General features: G+C 38.4%; 1 pseudogene; it reads left to right on the top strand.

Annotated features, from left to right (window-relative positions):
* Window positions 1-1,710: 1,710 nt before the first annotated feature.
* Window positions 1,711-2,427, top strand: LOC108397311 (ferritin light chain pseudogene; annotated as a pseudogene).
* Window positions 2,428-22,918: the final 20,491 nt, after the last annotated feature.

Here is a 22,918-nt window from a genome sequence, read left to right as displayed (position 1 = left end):
GAGTGAAGGGCAGCAAATGAGATGGATCCTACAATCTCCCTGGCTTTCTAGCTGGTAAAACATTCTGGACCACAAAGTAGGGAGGGTGATCAAAAACAGAGCACAGGGGGCCCAGTGGATTGAAAAGAGTTCGAATTCAGGGAGCCTGAGGCAAGTGGGAGTTTCAGGGCAGAGTTCTGGAGAGTAGCTAGCTGAAATAAAGAGCTTCAGAAATTTTCCAAGGGGTTCCCTTTACTAACAGTTGAATAATAAAATCTACATGGGTACACTGAAACTTTTTAAGACACAGCTAAGTGCAACCACGAAGCTGTGAGCTGATCAGTCACCACAGGTCACACGTGAGGCATCTGAGTTCCAACAAGCCAGAGCGGAGAATCCTTACTGATCACTCCGGGCATTCAGTGAACAATCCAGAAGGGCCACATCTTAACAGCGGAGCTAAACTATCCCTAAAGTAAAAGCTACTGTGGACCTTCCCTTACAAGGCTTTTTAAAAAAACTGAATGGAACTGGAAAATAAATAAAATCAAATAAACAGAAAATCTAAAAGAAAGAAGAATTCAATGATACCAAAAGATGGTTCTTTCAATGTATCAATAAAATTGATAAATCTGATCAAAAGGAAAGAGAAAAGATATAAATTATCAATATCAGAAATAAAACAGGGAAGATCACTACTACAGCTAAAACATTAAAAGGTCAATAAGGGAGTATCAAAACAATTTATGCCAATTAATTTGGCCTCTTGGATTAAATGAACAAACCTCCTAAAGGACACAAACTCACAAATCTCACTCAATAATATGTATCCATATTTATCAGAGAAACTGAAATTTCATTTAAAAAGCTTCCTCCCCATCAAACTCCAAATCCAGAAAGCTTCACTAGTGAATTTGACTGAATATTCAAAAAAGAAATAATCCCAATCTTAAACAAATTGTTCCAGAAACTAGAAAACACTTCCTAACTTATTTTATAAGGCTAGCAATACTCTGATATCACTATCACATAAAAACACTGAAAGAAATGAAAAATAAACCAACATTCTTTATGAAAGTAGATATAACAATCTAACAGAAAGTCAACAAACCAAATACAGTAATATATTAAAAGGATAATAAACCATGACCAATAGGATTTTTCTCAGTAATACAAAATTAATTTAACATTTGAGAAATCAATATAATTTACCACAATAACAAAATAAAGGGGAAAAAAACTAAATGATTTTCTCAATAGATGCAGAAAAAGCTTTGATAAATTTGATAAATTTCAACAGTCATTCATGCCCAACACTCTGAGCTGACAAGGACTAGAAAAGATTACCCTCAAAAAGATAAGCATCTAATAAAAACCCCACAGCAAACATTATACTTAATGGTTAAAGGACTGAATGCTTTCACTCTAAGATCAGAACAGAGAAAGGATGTCTGTTCTCACCACTTCAATCACCATTGTACTGGAGGTCTGAGGCAACATTTTGAGGCAAGAAAATGAAATGAAAGCATGGAAATTAGAAAGAAAGAATTAAAAATAATTTTTCGTAGATGACATGATTATGAACATCCACAAACAAATGACTAGAATGATACGTGAATTCAGAATGTTCATGCTGCAAAGTCAATATGCAAAAATCAATTAAATTTCTTCAGATAAGGAACAAATTATTTGAAGTTGAAATTTAGAACTACCAAGCACACAGTGCGCCCAATGCTCCCATGGATCTGTCTCTTCCTTCAACGTGTTTGGCCAGACAAAGCCACGGACGCCTCTTCTACCAGTCTCCTCCGACTGTCCTCCAATCTCTTTTCCAGTCGCCACCTTCGGAACCATCTTCTCAGTTATCCTCTGTCACAGGGACCAACAAAAACTGTTTTGAGTTTAACTCCTTACTGCTTATCAACTGTGAGCTCCCAGTTTCGTCAGAACTATTCTGCCGAAGTGGAGACCACTGTCAACTGCCTGGTCGACCTGTATCTGTGGGTCTCCTACAACTACCTCTCTCTGAGTTTCTATTTTGAGCATGATGATGTGGCTCTGTAGAGCGGAGGCCACGTCTTCCGCAAATTGGCCCAGGAGAAGTGTGAAGGTGCCGAGCGTCTCTTGAAGATGCAAAACAAGCGTGGCGGCTGCGCCCTCTTCCAGGACATGCAGAAGCTGTCCCAAGATGAGCGGGGTAAAACCCTAGATGCCATGGAAGTTGCCATAGTCCTGAAGAAACGGAACCAGGCCCTCTTGGATCTGCATACCCTGGGTTGTAAGCGCTCAGACCCCCAACCCTGTGACTTCCTGGAGAACCACTTCCTAGATGAGGAGGTGAAACTCATCAAGAAGATGGAAGACCACCTGACCAATCTCCGCAGGCGGCAGGCCGGGGCTGCCCTGGGCGAGTATCATTTCAAAAGGTTCACCCTCAAGCACGACTAGGAGCCTCTGCAGCCCAGCAGCCATTGAGGGGACCCTCTGGCATCCCCCAGGAGTCAGGGCATCTGCCTGAGCCTTTCCTTACAGCCACTAGACAGCTTTTTTTTTTGGTATCATTAATCTACAATTACATGAGGAACATGTTTACTAGACTCCTCCCTTCACCAAGTCCCCCCTACAAACCCCATTACAGTCACTGTCCATCACTGTAGTAAGATGCTGTAGAATCACCACTTGTCTTCTCTGTGTTACACAGCCCTCCCCATGCCCCCTCACATTGTACATGCTAATCATAATGTCCCCTTTCTTTCCCACCACTTATCCCTCCCTTCCCACCCATTGTCCCCAGTCCCTTTCCCTTTGGTAACTATTAGTCCATTCTTGGGTTCTGTGATTCTGCTGCTGTTTTGTTCCTTCAGGTTTTCCTTTGTTCTTATACTCCACATATGAGTGAAATCATTTGATGCTTGTCTTTCTCCACCTGGCTTATTTCACTGAGCATAATGCCCTCCAGCTACATCTATGTTGTTGCAAATGGTACGATTTGTTTTCTTCTTATAGCTGAATAATATTCCATTGTATATATGTACCAAATCTTCTTTTATCCATTGATCTACTGATGGACACTTAGGTTGCTTCCATTTCTTGGCTATTGTAAATAGTGCTGTGATAAACATAGGGGTGCATCTGTCTTTTTCAAACTGGGCTGCTGCATTCTTAGGGAAAATTCCTAGAAGTGGAATTCCTGGGTCAAATGGTATTTCGATTTTGAGCTTTTTGAGGAACCTCCATACTGCTTTCCACAATGGTTGAACTAGTTTACATTCCCACCAGCAGTGTAGGAGGGTTCCCCTTTCTCCGCAACCTCGTCAACATTTGTTGTTTGTTGTCTTTTGGATGGTGGTGATCCTTACTGGTATGAGGTGATATCTCATTGTGGTTTTAATTTGCATTTCTCTGATGACTAGCGATGTGGAGAATCTTTTCATGTGTCTGTTGGCCATCTGAATCTTTTCTTTGGAGAACTATCTGTTCAGATCCTCTGCCCATTTTTTAATTGGATTATTTGCTTTTTGTTTGTTGAGGTGCGTGAGCTCTTTATATATTTTTGATGTCAACCCTTTATCAGATCTATCATTTATGAATATATTCTCCCATACTGTAGGATGCCTTTTGTTCTATTGGTGGTGTCCTTTGCTGTACAGAAGCTTTTCAGCTTGATATAGTCCCACTTGTTCATTTTTGCTTTTGTTTCCCTTGCCTGGGGAGATATGTTCATGAAGAAGTTGCTCATGTTCATTTCCAAGAGATTTTTGCCTATGTTTTTTCCTAAGAGTTTTATGGTTTCATGACTTACATTCAGGTCTTTGATGCATTTCAAATTTACTTTTGTGTATGGTGTTAGACAATAATCCAGTTTCATTCTCTTACATGTAGCTGTCCAGTTTTGCCAACACCAGCTGTTGAAGAGGCTGTCATTTCCCCATTGTATGTCCATGGCTCTTTTATCATATATTAATGGACCATATATGTTTGGGTTAATATCTGGACTCTCTATTCTGTTCCACTGGTCTGTGGGTCTGTTCTTGTGCCAGTACCAAATTGTCTTGATTACTGTGGCTTTGTAGTAGAGCTTGAAGTTGGTAAGTGAGATGCCCCCTGCTTTATTCTTCCTTCTCAGAATTGTTTTGGCTATTCGGGGTCTTTTGTGGTTCCATATGAATTTTAAAACTATTTATTCCAGTTCGTTGAAGAATGTTGTTGGTATTGTGATAGGCATTGCATTGAACCTGTGTAGACAGTTTTTTAACCACCCTGGAACCCTTTCCCAAGCCATGGACCAAATGGAAACAATAAAGCTTTATGCAGCAAGAAAATAAAAATAAAACTACCAACTGTAGTAGCACTGTGAATAAGGAAATCTATAAAACTCAGCCCTGAGAAATTAAAGAAGACTAAATAAATCATGTTTATGGCTTAGAAGATACAATTTTGTTAAGACATCTGTTCTTCCCAGATTGACCTACAGATTTCAACACAATCCAGCCAAAATCCCAACAGATTTCTTGTAGCAGTGTATAAGCTAATTCTAATATTTTCATGGAAATAAAATTTAGCTTAGCTAAAAGACCATTTCTGAGAAAGAACAAGATTGGAAGAAGAATTGGGCTACTTGCTTTTAAAAGAATTACTAGGGGGCAGAGCCAAGATGGCAGTGTGAGTAGAGCAGCGGAAATCTCCTTCCAAAACCACATATATTTTTGAAAATACAACAAAGACAACTCTTCCTAAAAGAGAGCCCAGAAGACACAGGACAACAGCCAGACCACATCCACACCTGTGAGAACCCAGCGCATCGCGAACGGGGTAAGATACAAACCACGGCCTGGCAGTACACGAGCGTCCCACACCCCAGCTCCAGGCGGGAGGAGAGGAGTCGGAGCGGGGAGGGAGAGGGAGCCCAGGACTGCTAAATAGCCAGCCCTAGCCATCCGCAACAGAGCACAGAAACAGTGCATGCGTGGGTTCCTGGATAATAGGAAAACAGGGCAGTAAGAACTGTGAGTGGGTCCCCGCAGCCGGCACCCTGGGGACAAAGAAAAGTGAGTGCTTTTTGGAAGTCTTATAGGGACAGGGACCCCACTGCCGGACGGAAGAGTCCTGGGACACTTAGTGCAGCAGCAGGGAATCTGGGGAACTCTGGGCACTCTAACCCCCTGGGCAGCAGGGAGCACAGAGGCCCCTCATGGAGATAAATAGCCTCCCAGCCGTTGCCCCCCCAACGCAGCTCCACCATATTGGATTAGCAGCCCTAGGCAGGGCAGGCCCACAGCAAAAGTGGAGATAAACTCCATAGCAGCCGGGCAAGAATCAGAAGTCACATCTGCGCACAGCTTCCCAGCACAAGCCACTAGAGGTCGCTATTATCCCAGGAGAGGAAGGCCACAAATCAACAAGAAGGGAAGTTCTTCCAGCCATCACTCGTGCCAGCTCTGCAAACTATTCCTATCACCATGAAAAGGAAAAATTACAGGCAGACCAAGATAACAGAGACAACACCTGAGAAGGAGACAGACCTAACCAATCTTCCTGAAAAATAATTCAAAATAAAAATCATAAACATGCTGACGGAGATGCAGAGAAATATACAAGAGCTAAGGGATGAAGTCCGGAGGGAGATTACAGATGCCCAGAAGGAGATTACAAAAGTGAAACAAACTCTGGAAGGATTTATAAGCAGAATGGATAAGATGCAAGAGGCCATTGATGGAACAGAAACCAGAGAACAGGAACGCATAGAAGCTGACACAGAGAGAGATAAAAGGATCTCCAGGAATGAAACAATATTAAGAGAACTGTGTGACCAATCCAAAAGGAACAATATCCGTATTATAGGGGTACCAGAAGAAGAAGAGAGAGAAAAAGGGATAGAAAGTGGCTGTGAAGAAATAATTGCTGAAAACATCCCCCAACTGGGGGAAGAAATAATTGGACAGACCACTGAAATACACAGAACTCCCAACAGAAAGGACCCAAGGAGGACAACGCCAAGGCACATAATAATTAAAATGGCAAAGATCAAGGACAAGGAAAGAGTTTTAAAGGAAGCTGGAGAGAAAAAGGTCACCTATAAAGGAAAACCCATCAGGCTATCATCAGACTTCTCAACGGAAACCTTACAGGCCAGAAGAGAATGGCATGATATACTTAATGCAATGAAACAGAAGGGCCTTGAACCAAGGATACTGTATCCAGCACGATTCTCATTTAAATATGAAGGAGGGATTAAACAATTCCCAGACAAGCAAAAGTTGAGGGAATTTGCCTCCCACAAACCACCTCTACAGGGTATTTTAGAGGGACTGTTCTAGATGGGAGCACTCCTAAGACTAAACAGATGTCACCAGAGAAAATAAAATCACAGCAGAGAAAGCAGACAAACAAATACTAACTAACTAAAGGCAAAAAATAAAATCAACTACCCACTAAAAGCAGTTAAAGGAAACACGATAAAGCACAGAATAAAACAACCAACATATAAAGAATGGAGGAGGAGGAATAAGAAGGGAGAGAAGAAAAGAATCTCCAGACAGTGTATATAACAGCTCAAAAAGCAAGCTAAGTTAGGCAGTAAGATACTAAAGGAGGTAACCTTGAAACTTTGATAACCACGAATCTAAAGCCTGCAATGGCAGTAAGTACATATCTCTCAATAGTCACCCTAAATCTAAATGGACTGAATGCACCAATCAAAAGACACAGAGTAATAGAATGGATAAAAAAGCAAGACCCATCTATACGCTGCTTACAAGAAACTCACCTCAAACCCAAAGACATGAACAGACTAAAAGTCAAGGGATGGAAAAACATATTTCAGGCAAACAACAGAGAGAAGAAAGCAGGGGCTGCAGTACTTATATCAGACAAAATAGACATCAAAACAAAGAAAGTAACATGATATAAAGAAGGACATTACATAGTGATAAAGGGCTCAGTCCAACAAGAGGGTATAACCATTCTAAATATATATGCACCCAACACAGGACCAGCATATGTGAAACAAATACTAACAGAACTAAAAGGGGAAATAGAATGCAATGCATTCATTTTAGGAGACTTCAACATGCCACTCACCCCAAAGGATAGATTCACTGGGGAGAAATAAGTAAGGACACAGAGACACTGAACAACACACTAGAACAGACGGACCTAATAGACATCTATAGAACTCGACATCCAAAAGTAACAGGATATACATTCTTCTCAAGTGCACATGGAATATTCTCCAGAATAGACCACATACTAGCTCACAAAAAGAGCCACAGTAAATTCCAAAAGATTGAAATTCTACCAACCAACTTTTCAGACCACAAAGGTATAAAACTAGAAATAAATTCTATAAAGAAAACAAAAAGGATCACAAACACATGGAGGCTTAACAACATGCTCCTAAATAATCAATGGATCAATTAACAAATTAAAATAGAGATCAAGGAATATATACAAACAAATGACAACAACAACACAAAGCCCCAACTTCTGTGGGACACAGCGAAAGCAGTCTTAAGAGGAAAGTATATAGCAATCCAGGCACACTTAAAGAAGGAAGAACAATCCCAAATGAATAGTCTAACATCACAATTATCGAAACTCGAAAAAGAAGAACAAATGAGGCCTAAAGTCAGCAGAAGGAGGGACATAATAAAGATCAGAGAAGAAATAAACAAAATTGAGAAGAACAAAACAATAGCAAAAATCAATGAAACCAAGAGCTGGTTCTTTGAGAAAATAAAATAGATAAGCCTCTAGCCAAACTTACTAAGAGAAAAAGAGAATCAACACACATCAACAGAATCAGAAATGAGAATGGAAAAATCACGACAGACTCCACAGAAATACAAAGAATTATTAAAGACTACTATGAAAACCTATATGCTAACAAGCTGGAAAACCTAGAAGAAATAGACAACTTCCTAGAAAAATACAACCTTCCAAGACTGACCAAGGAAGAAGCACAAAAGTTAAACCAATTATGAGAAAAGAAATTGAAACGGTAATCAAAAAACTACCCAAGAACAAAACCCCCGGGCCAGACAGATTTACATCAGAATTTTATCAGACATACAGAGAAGGAATAATACCTATTCTCCTTAAAGTTTTCCAAAAAATAGAAGAGGAGGGAATACTCCCAAACTCATTCTATGAAGCCAGCATCACCCTAATACCAAAACCAGACAAAGACTCCAACAACAAAAAAAATTACAGACCAATATCCCTGATGAATGTAGATGCAAAAGTACTCAATAAAAAAATAGCAAACCGAATTCAAAATTATATCAAAAGGGTCATACACCATAACAAAGTGGGATTCATCCCAGGGATACAAAGGTGGTACAACATTCGAAAATCCATCAACATCATCCACCACATCAACAAAAAGAAGGACAAAAACCACATGATCATCTCCATAGATGCTGAAAAACCATGTGACAAAATTCAACATCCATTCATGATAAAAACTCAGAAAATGGGAATAGAGGGCAAGTACCTCAACATAATAAAGGCCATATATGATAAACCCACAGCCAACATCATACTGAACAGCGGGAAGCTTAAAGCTTTTCCTCTGCGATTGGGAACAAGAAAGGGATGTCCACTCTCCCCACTGTTATTCAACATAGTACTAGAGGTCCTAGCCATGGCAATCAGACAAAACAAAGAAATACAAGGAATCCAGATTGGTAAAAAAGAACTTAAACTGTCACGATTTGCAGATGACATGATATTGTACATAAAAAACCCTAAAGACTCCACTCCAAAACTACTAGAACTGATATGGGAATACAGCAAAGTTGCAGGATACAAAATTAACACACAGAAATCTGTGGCTTTCCTATACACTAACAATGAACCAATAGAAAGAGAAATCAGGAAAACAACTCCATTCACAATTGCATCAAAAAGAATAAAATACCTAGGAATAAACCTAACCAAGGAAGTAAAAGACCTATACCCTGAAAAATACAAGACACTCTCAAGAGAAATTAAAGGGGACACTAACAAATGGAAATTCATCCCATGCTGGTGGCTAGGAAGAATTAATATCATCAAAATGGCCATCCTTCCCAAAGCAATATACAGATTTGTTGCAATCCCTATCAAATTGCTAGCAACATTCTTTAACGAACTGGAACAAATAGTTCAAAAATTCATATGGAAACACCAAAGATCCCGAATAGCCAAAGCAATCCTGAGAAAGAAGAATAAAGTAGGGGGGATCTCACTCCCCAATTTCAAGCTCTACTACAAAGCCACAGTAATCAAGATAATTTGTTACTGGCACAAGAACAGACCCACAGACCAGTGGAACAGATTAGAGACTCCAGACATTAACCAAACATATATGGTCAATTAATATTTGATAAAGGAGCCATGGACATACAATGGCGAAATGACAGTCTCTTTAACAGATGGTGCTGGCAAAACTGGACAGCTACATGTAAGAGAATGAAACTGGATCATTGTCTAACCCCATACATGAAAGTAAATTCGAAATGGATCAAAGACCTGAATGTAAGTCATGAAACCATAAAACTCTTAGAAAAAAACATAGGCAAAAATCTCTTAGACATAAACATGAGTGACCTCTTCCTAAACATATCTCCCCATGAAAGGAAAACAAAAGCAAAAATGAACAAGTGGGACTATATTAAGCTGAAAAGCTTCTGCACAGCAAAAGACACCATCAATAGAACAAAAAGGTACCCTACAGTATGGGAGAATATATTTATAAATGACAGATCCAATAAAGGCTTGACATCCAAAATATATAAAGAGCTCACCCACCTCAGCAAACAAAAAACAAATAATCCAATTAAAAAATGGGCAGAGGAACTGAACAGTTCTCCAAAAAAGAAATTCAGATGGCCAACAGACACATGAAAAGATGCTCCACATCGTTAGTCATCAGAGAAATGCAAATTAAAACCACAATGAGATATCACCTCACACGAGTAATGATTGCCACCATCCAAAAGACAAAAAACCACAAATGTTGGCAAGGTTGTGGAGAAAGGGGAACCCTCCTACACTGCTGGTGGGAATGTAAATTAGTTCAACCATTGTGGAAAGCAGTATGGACGTTCCTCAAAATGCTCAAAATAGACTTACCATTCAACCCAGGAATTCCACTCCTAGGAATTTACTCTAAGAATCCAGCAGCCCAGTTTGAAAAAGACAGATGCACCCCTATGTTTATCGCAGCACTATTTACAATAGCCAAGAACTGGAAGCAACCTAAGTGTCCATCAGTAGATGAATGGATAAAGAAGAGGTGGTACATATACACAATGGAATATTATTCCGCCATAAGAAGAAAACAAATCCTACCCTTTGCAACAACATGGATTGATCTAGAGGGTATTATGCTCAGTGAAATAAGCCAAGCAGAGAAAGAGAAATACCAAATGATTTCACTCATATGCGGGGTATAAGAACAAAGGAAAACCCGAAGGAACAAAACAGCAGCAGAATCACAGAACCCAAGAATGGACTAACAGGTACCAAAGGGAAAGGGAGTGGGGAGGATGGGTGGGTAGGGAGGGATAAGGGGGGGAGAAGAAAGGGGGCATTATGATTATCATGCATAATGTGGGGGGTGGGAGAAAGGGGAGGGCTGTGCAACACAGAGAAGACAAGTAGTGATTCTACAACATTTTGCTATGCTGATGGACAGTGACTAATGGGATTTGTGGGGGGGACTTGGTACAGGGGAGAGCCTAGTAAACATAGTATGCTTCATGTAGTTGTAGATTAATGATAACAAAAAAAAAAGAGAAAGAAAAGGGGGATTACTCCCTGATAGGATAAAACTAACTGCAAATCAACGATTAATGCATGCTTTACGTATCCTTAATTTTGATCTTTTAAAGGGTGTCAGATGATCAGCTATGGAAGTACATTTTTCTGATAATATTCCTTTCTCTTAAAAAAAGAAGCAGTTCCTTTGTGGTGATCTCCAATAGGTTCTTCACAATGGTATAAAGGTCATATCAAAGTGTGGGCAAAGGGTTTGTGTGTGTTTATACAGAGGATCAAAGCCTAATTTGGCTATCCAGAAACAAATTAAGATACAATATGAAGAACTTCCAACATCAACATCCTCTGGAAGAGTCATTCCAGAAGATGATCATCAAAAAAACTTCAACAAAGATCCTGGCGCTGTTGCAGTTGTAGCTGCATTCATCCCACCGGTTCCTGGACTTGCCATTGGAATGAAGAAGGAGATATCTAAGCTGGCCTGTGCATACAGTAAAACAACAAATTTGACTGCTGTCGGAACTTAATCAAGAATTAGGAGAAGTGCAAGTTGCAGTGCTCCAAAATCATGCGACTATAGAATATCTACTGTTAAAAGAACATATGGGATGTGAACAGTTCCCAGGAATGTGTTATTTTAATTTGTCTGATTTTTTCTCAAACTATTCAAATTCAGTTAGACAATATCCATCATATCATTGATAAGTTTTCACAAATGCCTAGGGTGCTAACTGGTTTTCTTGGTTTCACTGCATATGGCTGATAATTGTAGGTCTGCTTTTGTTATGTAGCTGTATTCCTATTATGTTAATGTGTATATTCAATTTTATTAGTAGTTTAAAACCTATACATGCTTATGTTACTCTACAAGAAGATATGTCAAAGAAATAATCTTCACATGTTTTCTTCCATCTGCTACTTCTATAGCTTTTCTTCTTCCTTCCTAATTACGACCCTTTAGTAGAATTTGTGCCTCATATTGAAAATTACCAAGTATCATAATTCTTCCAAGTGGTAAAGATACCTCAAGACAAATGCTGGGCATAGAAGCCACAGGGCATAAATATGCAAAGAAGTAAAAAGCTAACCTTTTCAAAGAATATTGCTTCTCTCTCACTTACCAACTTTACATTTCCCTGTATGGCCCCGGAAGATGACTGGTTAGCCAGAGACGGGTAAGATTCCTCAAGGGAGGAACAACCTAAGACAGGCACAGTCGCAGGGGGGCCATCAGGTGAGAAATTGGGGATCAACAGAGGTAAGGCTTAGAACCTTACCCCTCTGTTTTGAGAGAAATATTCTGCATCCATGGATGTTTTGCTGCCCTTCTCTAGCTTAGATTAGTACTTAGTCTATAGGCACAGACCTGATCATCTACATTTGCCCTCTTACAGCACTAAATTATGTTTTCTACCTTTATCTTGCATCTACCTACCACTTCAGCATTTTATTAAAAATAAAAATAATAATAATAATATGAGAGAAATGTGGGATTCACATATAAATCAAATATAAAAATCAAACAAATAATCATATATGACTTGATTGTTTATAGTTCATGATGCGTGATCAAAACTGAAAAGTTTCTGTGAAATGACTGCCCTTGTACTGTAAGAACCATGTAAGAACTTATTCACTATGTAAGAACTTGTTCACCATGTAAGAACTTGTTCGTTACACTTCAGAAGATTGGAGACTATTGAGAATTAGGCTTGGGGTTGATTAATGATTGTGCATTGAGTCCCCTATACAGAATTTTACTGTTGTTAACAACCATTTGATCAATAAATATGAGAGATGCCCTCTCAAAAAAAAAAAGAGTTACTATAAAGTAACTATGTAAATTACTTTAAAGTAAACAAGGCAGTGTATTATTGAATATCAACTTACAGACCAGTGCAGCTGCTATTGATTGTTTTTGAGAAATGACCCAGGTAAAAGGTTGTTGTCACTGGGTGAGGTTGAAGAAAGATAATCCTTGTGTGTGGGGTCTTCCAGGGAACCACCATGAAACAGGTCAAATACTGAAAATTCTCTTTTCTTTTCACCATGAATTGCAGAATATTGGGTTTTAAGGTCACTGCAGAGCTGGAGAAGGGGGAATAGAAAAGAGCTAGTTAAAATGCCACAAAGCTCACTGTTTTTACTTTCAGCCATTCTTCTTGAACATCTACTCCTTGGATTGCTGAAAGCTTTTGGCTGATTTTTCAGCATTCAGAAAAGTTTATTCTGACAATTTTTGTCAGTTTACTGACTGCTTTGGTAGAGGGAAGGATTTTCTCTGGCCTTACTAGGTCACTACAGGATGAGACTGCTACCTCAACTCTACATCCTATGGTAGTTTCACATCATTTATTCAATGTCAATACTGTACAATGTCCAACAAAGTCACTGTGGGGAAGTTGGGGTTCCTATGGCCAGGATCCTCACTGAACTTAAACCACCTGATGTAACTGGTCTGTTGCTAGGCTACCGCTTCCACACCTTTAGTCAATAAGCTATTATTGTGCTATATAGAGAGCTAGGCCCAGTGCTCTGGGCGGAGACAGAGACTCTGGTGCTCAACCTACCGCCAGGAGAACAAGCCAGTAATAAACCTTTCACCCCAAAGAATGTTTTGCTGTCAATTTCTTTGGTCACACTGAATCCACAGTGATCTTGCCTGGGGCTGAAATCCATTGGCAAGACAGTCATTTTGCCTGATTAGGGGAGTTGATCAAGTTTTTCACTTCCTGGAGACAGTGTTATGAAATAAAAGTCAAAGACTTAATGGCAACCTTGGAATGATCTTAGTTCCTGAATTAAGTTATAAAGAATCTGAAAAATGAAAATGTATGTGTCCCAACTTTTAAGAAAGTTAGTGAGCCAAAGACATAACTCCTAAGAGTAGAAATAATTAGGTGCATCAACATTGCATGGACTTATCCCCATTTAGTGGAAAGCGGAGGAAATGCCACAAATTTTCAGACTCCACAAACATTTCTGTATTAAAGGTATCAAGCTAACTATGCCAACCATCATTGTTCTTCATACTCAGCTTTCACCAAGATCTTGAATATCTTTATGTTCTAATAGATCTTCCCCAAGTCAGCAACTCTGAATACTCTACTGGACCATCAGTGTTGTCCTCACTCAGAAGTTATCAGAATAATCATTTTGACTGAATTCAACTTACTCAGGTAATAATTATTAAATGATGTGCTTCTAATCACAATTACTTTAGTTAAAATGGTATAACCTGATTGCAAATAGGCTTCTTGACACAACCAAGTAAAATACATGTGCTCTTACAGTTGTCCTTAATGTAGCGAGCTGCTCGCGCGGGTGAAATGGGAGTGAACAAAAAACACAGACAACACAGACAGACAGACAATGGCTGCAGCAGCCCCAATGTGGTGCAGCTCCTTTATTTTCATACTGCCTTTCTCGGACCTCAGCCAAATGCTGTATGTATCTTTCTCTACTCAGGGGGAACAGGCCAGAACATCTTGTTGATTTCTTAGGATCTGCCCAGTAAGCAGGGGCAGTGTTTTCACACATCCCCAAGGTCTCCCTGTTTTCAGCGTGAGGCGTCTTGGCTCATTTTCGAGGACAAGATATGTTTTTGTGGGCAGATAATGTCCAGGGACTGCACCAGTTGTTCTCAACCTGGTGCTTCCTTATCGTGTGTTCAGACATGGAGGAAGACAAAGGCCATCCTCTACATCTCCTTTCTTTAAATATTACATGGCTGAGATCGAACACATTGAAAGACAGACATAACTTGAGCATATATAGGTTTTAACAAACTCCTGATTAAATTGTGTACACACATTAACAGAACAGGATACAGATACAGGAATAGCGAAGGCAGACTTAAAGTTACTAGCCATATCCAATGAAATTAAGAAAACCAGTCAGGTAACTCAGGCATTTGTGAAAACTTATTGACAATATGATGGATATCATCTAATTGATTTTGAATAGTTTGAGAAAAACCAGACAAACTGAAATAACACTTTCCTGGAAAGCGTTCACATCTTACATGTTCTTTTAACAGCAGATAATCTACAGTAGCACGATTTTGAAGTAATGCAACTTGCAGCTCTCTCAGTTCTTGGTTGAGTTTAGATAATATAGAAGCAGTCAAATTTGCTGTTTTGCTATATGCACATGCCAGCATAGATATCTCTTTCTGTATTCCAGCAACAAGTCCAGGAACTGGCAGGATGAGTGCAGCTGCAACTGCAACAGTGGCAGAATCTAAAAGTTTCACATTGTCATCACAATCAGATGGCAGAGCTTGGAGAAGTCTCTCATGTTTATATCCAGGATGATCGAATAGAACAGGAAGAATGCGTCCCACACCACAAACACCTTGATAGTGTGAAGAAAGGACTTGATATGTTTTGTTATTACACAAAAATACCCAACTGTTTGGAAGTCTATATCTAGAAGACCATTTTGCATTGATTGTAGAATTACAGTAAGAGTACATAAGTACAATTAATACATACACAGTCAGCAATTATAGTAGTGCTAACAGGTAAATTTTATTAGGCATCAGGAGTAAGCATCTTAGGGGGAAGAGTGATATTTCTGTAACAAAACATTCGGTAATAAAGTTTAGCATTATTCCTTTTGACAGTGCTTTCCAGGTAGATATATATCAGATAAATAAGCCAAATTAGTCAAATACTTTCCTTGATGAGGAGAAGAAATTCCTCTGACATGTTCCAGGGGCCCTCTGGAAAATATCAGTTAATTAGACGTAAAAGTACTTTTTAAAAATTTGTTTTGGGAAGTTGTCAAAAGGTTTTACGGCACTTGCCTAAATATAATTATAGTTATTAAATAACACTTATTATTTAACTAGAATGATAATAAGAAAGTTTAAAAGCAAATACAGAAGATTACACAGTTGTTAACAACACTTAGCTTACAGTCCTTTTAATATTAAGATCTTATTTTCTTAAGCATTCAATAAACAGCTGTATTTAAGAACAAGTTATCTTCTTTTACTTTCAGTATAATGCATTGATATTCTTTATACCTTCTCTTATAAAAAACACATTCTTGATTAAAGATGGTGGTGTGAGGGGTGAGACAGAGGCTTCTTCCTAAAACCACATACAATTTGAAAATATAGTTGGTGCAACTAATCCTGAGAGAGCAACAGGAAAGAGGACTGCGCCAGACTGCATATACCTGGAAATAAGAGCAGACCTCACAGAACAGGGTAACGTACCAAAGCTGTGACCCGGTGGAGCCCAAGCCCTTCCCCTACCCCAGCTCATGGGTGGGAGGAAGAGAAATGGAGCAGAGAGGGAGTGGAAGGCCTGGGACTGCTGAATACCTAGCTCGGGAGATCTGCTCTGGGAGCGCAAACCTACATTTCATGGTGCTTTCATGATACTCACATGATTACAGGGTTGGAAAGCTAAGACAGGCAGGATTCCTGGAGAGACTGAGATTCCAGCCACTTGTGGAAAGCAGGGATCCATATCCGGCTACTCTGGGACAAAAGCTTATACCTGTGTGCTTGGCCAACCGGTTCAGGCAGTGGAGATAGGCATAGCAGCCGAGAAGCAGGAAACAGCTCTTTCCTCCCCCCAGGCACCAATACCACTACACTACCACCCCCGACATTGCTTCAGAGGATGAGCAGCTCCAGCAACTAGAGCTTCTGAACACTAGAGGGCGCCATATAAAAAAATGAAACACCAAAGGAACATGGTCCACAGTAAAATTAATATAACTCTGGAGAAATATTTAAATGACATGGACCTTATGACTCCTCCTGAAAGATAGTTCAAAATAAAAATCATCAACATGCTAATGGAGGTACGGAAAGATATCTAAGAACTCAGGAATGAATTCTGGTCAAAGATCCAATCATTGAAGAGCACATTAGAGGGTATTAAAAACAGGTTGGATATGGTGTAGGAGACGGTAAACGAAACAGAAACTAGAGAAGAGGAATACAAAGATGCTGAGGCAGAGAAAAAAGGATCTCTAAGAAGGAAAGAATTTTGAGAGAACTGTGTGACCAATCCAAATGGAACAATATTCGCATTATAGAGATACTAGAAGAAGAAGAGAGAGAGAAAGGGATAGATAGTGTCTTTGAGGAGTTAATTGCTGAAAACTTCCCCAATATGAGGAAGGAGATAGTCTCTCAAGCCATGGAGAACCACAGATATCCCAACACAAGGGATCCAAGGAAGACAACAACAAGACATATAGTAATTAAAATGGCAAACATCAAGGATAAGGACAAACTATTAAAAGCAGCTAGAGGGAGAAATAAGATCACATACAAAGGAAAGCCCATCAGGCTAACATCAGACTTTTCAGCAGAAACCTTACAGGCCAGAAGGGAGTGGCATGATGTATTTAATGCAATGAAGCAGAAGGGCCTGGAACCAAGATTACTTTATCTGGCAAGATAATCATTTAAACTTGAAGGAGGGATTAAACAATTTCCAGATAAGCAAAAGCTGAGAGAATTTACCACCCACAAACCATCTCTACAGTCTATTTTTGAGGGACTGCTATAGATGGAAGTGTTCCTAAGGATTAATAGCTGTCACCTGAGGTAATAAAACCACAGTAAAGAGAGTAGAACAGCTAATTACTAAGCAAATGCAAAATTAAATTAAATATTCCCAAAGTCAATCAAGGGATAGACAAAGAGTACAGAATATGATACCTAATATATAAAGAATGGAGGAGGAAGAAAAAGGAGAAGAAAAAGAAAAGAACCTTTAGATTGTATTTGTAATAGCATATTAAGTGAGTTAAGTTAGACTCTTAGATAGTAAGGAAGTTAACCTTGAACCTTTGGTAACCACCAATCTGAAGCCTACAATGGCAATAAGTACATACCATTGATAATCACCCTAAATGCAAATGGACTGAATGAATTAATCAAAAGACATAGTCACTGAATGGATAAAAAACTAAGACCCATCTATATGCTGCCTACATGAGACTCACTTTAAATCCAAGTCTGTACACAGACTAAAAGTGAAGGAATGGAAAAAGATATTTCATGCAACTAACAGAGAGAGAAAAGCAGGAGTTGCAGTACATATATCAGACAAAATAGACTTCAAAACAAAGAAAGTCACAAGAGACAAAAAAGGAGATTACATAATGATAAAGGGGTCAATCCAACAAGAAGATATAACCATTATAAATATCTATGCTCCCAACAGAGGAGCACCCACATATGTGAAACAAATACTAATGGAATTAAAAGGGGAAATAGAATGCAATGCATTCATTCGAGGAGACTTCAACACTCCACTCACTCTGAAGGACAGATCAAACAGACAGAAGATAAGTAAGGACACAGAGGCACTGAACAACACAATAGAACAGATGGACCTAACAGACATCTATAGAACTCTACACACAAAAGCAACAGAATACACATTCTTCTCAAGTGCACATGGAACATTTTCAAGAATAGATCACATACTAGGCCACAAAAAGAGCCTCAGTAAATTCAAAAAGATTGAAATTGTACCATCCAGTTTCTCAGACCACAAAGGTGTGGAACTAGAAATAAATTACACAAAGAAAATGAAAAATCCCACAAACACATGGAGGCTTCACAACATGCTCCTAAATACCCAATGGATCACTGACCAAATAAAAACAGAGATCAAGCAATATATGGAGATGAATGACAACAATAATTCAACACCACAAAAATCTGTGGGATGCAGCCAAGGGTGTGCTAAGAGGAAAGTATATTGCAATACAGGCTTACCTCAAGAAAGAAGAAAAATCCCATATAAGCAGTCTAAACTCACAACTAATGAAACTAGAAAAAGAAGAACAAATGAGGCCCAAAGTCAGTAGAAAGTGGGATATAATAAAGATTAGAGCAGAAATAATTAAAATTAGGAAGAATAAAACAATAGAAAAAATCAATGAAAGCAAGAGCTGGTTCTTCAAGAAAATAAATAAAATAGATAAACCCCTAGCCAGACTTATCAAGAAAAAAACAGAGTTTACTCACTTAGACAGAATGAGAAATGAGAAAGGAAAAATCACAACAGACACCACAGAAATACAAAGAATTATTAGAGAATACTATGAAAAATTATATACTAAAAAACTGAATAACCTAGAAGAAATGGACAACTTTCTAGAAAAATACAACCTTCCAAGGCTGACCAAGGAAGAAACAGAAAATCTGAACAGACCAATTACCAGCAACGAAATTGAACTGGTAATCAAAAACCTACCTAAGAACAAAACCCCTGGAGCAGATGGCTTCACTGCCAAATTTTATCAAGCATTTAGTAAAGACCTAATTCCCGTTCTCCTTAAAGTTTTCCAAAAAATAGAAGAGGAGGGAATACTTCCAAACTCATTCTATGAGGCCAGCATCACTATAATACCAAAACCAGGGAAAGACACCACAAAAAATAATTACGAACCAAAATACCTGATGAACATAGATGCAAAAATACTCAACAAAATATTAACAAACCGAATTCAAAAAGAAAACAAACAAATCAAAAAGATCATCCATCATGATCAAGTGGGATTCATCCCAGGGATGCAAGGATGGTACAACATTAAAAAATCCATCAACATCATCCACCACATCAACAAAAAAAAGGACAAAAACCACATGATCATCTCCATAGATGCTGATAAAGCATTTGACAAAGTTCAACATCCATTCATGATAAAAACTCCCAACAAAATGGGTAGAGAGGGCAAGTACCTCAACATAATAAAGGCCATATATGACAATCCCACAGTCAACATTATACTTAACAGTGAGAAGCTGAAAGCTTTTCCTTTAATATTGGGAACAAGACAAGGATGCCCACACTCCCCACTTCTATTCAACATAGTACTAGAGGTCCTAGCAACAACAAGCAGACAACACAAAGAAATAAAAGGCACCCAGATTGGAAAGGAAGAAGTTAAACTCTCCCTGTTTGCAGATGACATGATATTGTACACAAAAAACCCTAAAGAATCCACTCCAAAACTACTAGATCTAATATCTGAATTCAGCAAAGTTGCAGGATACAAAATTAATACACAGAAATCTGTGGCATTCCTATACACTAATGATGAACTAGCACAGATAGAAATTAGGAAAACAACTCCACTTACAATTGCATCAAAAAGAATAAAATACCTAGGAATAAACCTAACTAAGGAAGGGAAAGACCTATACTCTGAAAACTACAAGACACTCATGAGAGAAATTAAAGAAGATACCAATAAAGGGAAACACATCCTGTGTTCATGGACAGGAAGAATTAATAATTGTCAAAATGGCCATCCTGCCTAAAGCAATCTATAGATTCAATGCAATTCCCATCAAAGTACCAACAGCATTCTTCAATAAACTACTGAAAATTGCCCTAAAATTCACACGGAACCACAAAAGACCTTGAATAGCCAAAGAAATCCTGAGTAGGATGAATAAAGCAGGGGGAATTATGCTCCCCAACTTCAAGCTCTACTACAAAGTCACAGTAATCAAGACAATTTGGTACTGGCACAAGAACAGACCCATAGACCTATGGAACAGACTAGAGAGCCCAGATAGAAATCCAACCATATATGGTCAATTAATATATGATAAAGGAGCCATAGACATACAATGGATAAATGACAGCCTCTTCAACAACTGGTGTTGGAAAACTGGATAGCTACATGCAAAAGAATGAAACTGGATTATTGTTTAACCCCATACACAAAAGTAAACTCGAAATGGATTAAAGACTTGGTTTAACTAGCTTGAATGTAAGTCATGAAACCATAAAACTCTTAGAAGACAACATAGGCAAACATCTCCTGAATATAAGCATGAGCAACTTCTTCCTGAACCCATCTGCTCGAGAAAGGGAAACAAAAGCAAAAATGGACTCATGGGACTACATCAAAGTAAAAAGTTTTTGTACGGCAAAGAACTTCATCAACAAAACAAAAAGGCATCCTACAGTATGGGAGAATATATTTGTAAATGACATATCCGACAAGGGGTTAACATCCAAAAAATATAAAAAACTTAACACACCTCAACACACAAGAAGTAAATAACCCAATTAACAAATGAGCAGAGGATATGAAGAGACAGTTCTCCAAAGAAGAAATTCAGATGGCCAACAGACACATGAAAAGATGCTCCACATCACTAATCATCAGGGGAATGCAAATTAAAACCACAATGAGATATCACCTCACACTAGTTAGGACAGCCAGCATCGAAAAGACTAAGAACAACAAATGCTGGCGAGGATGAGGAAAAAGGGGAACCCTCCTCCACTGCTGGTGGGAATGTAAGCTAGTTCAACCATTGTGGAAAGCAGTATGGAGGTTCCTCAAAAAACTCAACATAGAAATACCATTTGACCCGGAATCCCTCTCCTTGGAATTTTCCCAAAGAATACAACTTCTCAGATTCAAAAAGACATATGCACCCCTATGTTTATCACAGCACTTTTTACAATAGCCAAGATATGGAAGCAACCTAAGTGTCCACCAGGAGATGAATGGATAAAGAAGATGTGGTACATATACACAATAGAATACTATTCAGCCATAATAAAGAAACAAATCCTAACATTTGCAACAACATGGATGGAGCTGGAGGACATTATGCTCAGTGAAATAAGCCAGGCGGAGAAAGACAAATGCCAAATGATTTCCCTCATTTGTGGAGTATAACAATGAAGCAAAACTGAAGGAACAAAATGGCAGCAGACTCAGAGACTCCAAGAATGAACTAGTGGTTACCAAAGGAGAGGGTTATGGGAGGGCAGGTGGGGAGGGAGGGAGAAGGGGACTGAGGTGTATTATGTTTAGTACACATGGTGTGAGGGATCATGGGGAGAACAGTGTAGCACAGAGAAGGCGCATAGTGGATCTGTGGCATCTTACTACACTGATGGACAGTGACTGCATTGGGGTATGGGTGGGGACTTGATAATATGGGTAAATGTAGTAAGCACATTGTTTTTTCATGTGAAACCTTCCTAAGAGTGTATATCAATCATACCTTAATAAAGAAAGTAAAAAAATAAAAAATAAAATAAAACATACATTCTTTAGCATACAGAAATGTTTTCCTTATTCTATTAAGTAGTTTTAATTAGAACTTAAAACTATTTGCTATCTTAACCTTCAGTGAACACTGAAAAATAGGCCCTTATAAACTGTTACACCAGCATTCTTCAGATTGATAAATTTATGAACATATTTTATCATTTCTGGAAATGTGCCTTACAGCACAATTTCTCATTAAGCACAAAATATGTCTATATAACTTAGCAAAACCTTAAGAATTTTGGTTACCACAAAATTCTCAGACTGCAGATATATACACTGTTATACATTAATACAGTATTATTATTAAGATGTCCATTTGCTATACTTGTTTACTAATTTTTAGCAACTCTGCTAGATTACTTATAATACTTTTACCAAACAGACAAAGTCAAGCTTTTCTTTAAGCATCTTCTTGAAATATTTAACAGGTAACATCCACTTAAATGACTTTAAGTAAACTTTGGCAGCTGATAACTAAGAACATGTCCATTTCACTTAAACTTAAATTAGCATTAATGCTTAATATTTTTTTATTAGATTTTCTGGAAGTTTTAGAATGCCCAATGTTCACAAGCACTTGTCTTTAAATCAATTTTTATTAATACCATCTAGAGGTAGAAGATATTTTTCAATTACACCCTTAGACACACAAACATAGAGACTGAGACATAATGACTACAGTTCGCGATACTTTTCATAAAAGAACATATACACAGATAAACTGATACAAAGATTTGTGTTACTAATATTCAATTGCCCTCTTTCCTTTCAGCTTATTTGATTAAAAGTACTTCAGTTTTTGGACAGCCTATGCTCTGTCTGCAGGGGGCAGCTACTACTCAGTCCATGCAGATTATTGTCCTGTAAATTTATAGGCTCAAGGTCATCAGACTGTCACATTTTTAAAAGAAGCTATAAACAGGATATTTACATAAAAATTTGAAATACTGACAATAAATGCAAAGCACAAATATAAATTGTCTCTTAGGACAATATGGTGTAGACCTAATAAATCTTGTCTCGATCTGGAAAAAAAAAAAGTACTTCAGTTTTCAAGAATACACTCTAAGGGCGAGCAGTTTACATAACTGGGTTAAGGTTT

Source organism: Manis javanica, chromosome X (assembly GCF_040802235.1).
Source record: "Manis javanica isolate MJ-LG chromosome X, MJ_LKY, whole genome shotgun sequence".
NCBI lineage: Eukaryota > Metazoa > Chordata > Mammalia > Pholidota > Manidae > Manis > Manis javanica.
This window is presented reverse-complemented; position numbering and strand designations above follow the sequence as displayed.